The sequence below is a fragment of the Acomys minous genome (genome assembly GCF_964271855.1).
Source record: "Acomys minous genome assembly, chromosome: 1".
NCBI classification, from domain to species: domain Eukaryota; kingdom Metazoa; phylum Chordata; class Mammalia; order Rodentia; family Muridae; genus Acomys; species Acomys minous.
In genome coordinates this window covers 185,637,479-185,640,323 of record NC_140483.1, presented here as the reverse complement: position 1 = coordinate 185,640,323, position 2,845 = coordinate 185,637,479, and the positions used below count along the sequence as shown (strand labels likewise).

The following is a 2,845-nucleotide window of genomic DNA, read 5'->3' as shown; positions in this document are numbered from 1 at the left end:
AGGCTTCCATGGGACATGCCCCTTGGGCTAGTATGCAGATATAAGTGAGTATATACCATTTGAGTCTTTCTGCTTCTGGGTTAACTCACTCATTATGATCATTTTTAGTTCAATCCATTTGTCCACAAATTTTGGGAATTCCTTGTTTTTAATAACTGAGTAGTTCTCCACAGTTGGGTGGAGAGTGGGGACTGACTTTCACACGAACTCTGGTGCCCCATATTTGACCACGTCCCCTGGATGGGGAGACCTGGTGGCACTCAGAGGAAGGACAGCAGGTTACCAAGACAATACTTGATACCCTATGAGCACATACAGGGGGAGGAAGTCCCCCTCAGTCACTGTCATAGGGGAGGGGAGTAAGGGGAAAATGGGAGGGAGGGAGGAATGGGAGGATACAAGGGAGGGGATAACCATTGAGATGTAATATGAATAAGTTAATAAAATAAAAAATTTTTAAAAACTCAAAAAAATAAATAAAATAAATCAGAAAAAAAAAAAGATAAACGTTTATTGGATAGGAATTGGAAGAGACGACTCCTCCTTGCAACCAAAAGGGGTTTTGTTTGTGTCTTTCAACAGGACGTGTCCAAACCTCTTTGGGTGCTCAGCAGAAAGGTCCAACATCAACACACCAAGAAGATGGTTCATCTTCCGTTGAGTTGTCAAGAACTGAGGAGGCAAAGGGACAACAAGACCCATATAAAATTAGAGTATGTATCAACAGTGACAAAGACATATTTTTGTGGCCAAATTTGGGAATGCAGGTGAAATTAGTTTGCCAGAGGGCAATAGATTTGAAACCTCAGGGGTTAGTGTTCATGGTTTGTAAAGCTGAGGTAGTTATAAGGGATGCACAAGAGAAGCAAATTCTTACTGTTCTCTGAAGTTGAGTAATAGGGATGTGGGGGAAAGATGCATGAAGCCCGAGTGGTGTGTGTGTGTGTGTGTGTGTGTGTGTGTGTGTGTGTGTGTGTGTGTGTGTGAATGGAATTGAATGCCCCTGTAGATGTGATCTGATAAGTTCTCTCAGATATCAGACCTGGCAGGGGACTATGAGACCAGTCATGTTGGGTGTAGATGGGAGTGACCCTCCCTTGACATAGCATGGAAATGTGGAGAAGCAATGGAGAGAGAGAGGGGGCGTGGATTTTCGTCTAACTGGAGAAAAGATCTAGCCAGCCAAGGGAGCAGGTTGACAGGGTAAGTGTTGTCTAAGAAGAGATTAAGAATTAAAAAATAACCAACTTCTTTTAAGGCTAAATAAATGGTGTACATTTCTTTGTATTGGGAGGATAATGGGACAGTTCCTTGAATCAAATAATGGTGGGTCCATCCCTGGGGTGGAGAGCAGTATATTACTGTAACAGAGCCTTGTGCTATGAAGGGTTTCTGGTCAGGTGGACAGGGAGCAGATGGGGCTGCGGGCTTATGTGGCACTTTCTCCGAGGGGTGGTATGACAACAGCGGGTATATAAACTGCTGCCGAGGCTTAGAAAAAGATGGTTTCATATGTGATTTTAATTTCCTGTCCCAGGGCTGTGAGGTCTGGAACAGGGAGGTCTTTAGGACCACCACTGTCAGATTTACCCGACTAGAGCAATGCAGCAACTTCAGCCCCTCCTGTTTTAGTGGGTCCCATGCATTGGGGGACTGCAGCTATGATAGGAAATGCAGAAAGGGAGTATTCCTTTCTTGGCTGTCTAAGTGCCTGGGTTAGGGTTAGGGTTACGGTTCGAGTCCATGAGTCAGGGCTATAAAAAGTCTTCCATGGCCGTACATGGCGCTCTCCCAAGGACTTCCTCCCAAAATGAGGAGGCTTGGTTTCCTTTGGATAGTTTAATTCCACTATGTTTTTTAGAGGGCCCATATTTCCCTAATCTGGGGTTTCCTTCTCTCCCATGAGAAAAAAGGATTTGAGACTCTGAAGTCAGAGAGGGAACTTTCCAGAGGAAGGGTGGGGGAAGATTTCTCAAAGTCCGCAGACATAAGCCTGACCACAAATTTCAGGAAAACCAGTGACTGCCTTCAGTAGCTTTTAAGTGGTCATTGTGTAACAGTTTTTCCCCTCTTTTTAAAAAGGAGATTAAGAAAGATAGTTTATTTGTTGTTGTTTTTGTTTTTTGTTTTTTGTTTTGTCTCCCAACACTTAAGGTTCTAGGCAGAAGTTTTGGACCTTTCTACCAATTCTAGGAAGTCTCTCTGGTCATCTCAACTTGTCTGAATCCAATGAGAGGGCACAAACCTAAAACAAAGGAGGAAAAGATAGCTTTCCTGTTCTTAACGTGGTGAGGCTTAGGGCCTTTGGCCTAACGCCAGAAGGTTGGGGGCACTCACCTGTCCCTTGCTTGTGCTGGAGATCCTGGTGATCCACATTGGGTGCCAGCTGCTGCCTGTGTCTGCTTCCCCTTGGGGTATCCAGGCTGATTGCACACTGAGCTGCACTGGAGGGAGGGAAGCTTACTCTGGCATGAGGGTGCAGTGCAGGATCTGAGTTAGCGGTGAGTAAGCAAGAAACAGACTTCGTGGGAGACAGCTCCTTCAGTGAGTGAGAACAACAAAGGCTATTTAAATGCTTTGGTGGGTGAGTAGGAACTTTTGGGGTGAGTGGTACATCATTGGCCAGGGCCAGGATGCTGAGGATGCCTCATTTACATAAGGAGGAATTCCAGGTACTGTTAGGCTTTACCTTATAAAGAGAAAGGACGAAAGGACATCTAACCAGTCTGCAAGGCTACCTGACCACCTCAGGAGGCCAAGAGTGGGATCACAGGGCTATATGTATCTTGACAAGCAATCCTGGGCTGGGGAGGGAGTGGTTCTGCTCCTGCCAACCTTAGGATGA

General features: G+C 45.4%; 1 long non-coding RNA gene across 1 annotated transcript; it reads right to left on the bottom strand.

Annotated features, from left to right (window-relative positions):
* Window positions 1–491: 491 nt before the first annotated feature.
* LOC311596802 lies at window positions 492–2,526 on the bottom strand. Its single transcript, XR_014778985.1, has 2 exons — window positions 2,338–2,526; window positions 492–672 (listed from the first exon to the last, which is right to left on the bottom strand). It is a non-coding gene; the product is annotated as an uncharacterized lncRNA (long non-coding RNA).
* Between the last annotated feature and the right edge of the window lie 319 nt (window positions 2,527–2,845).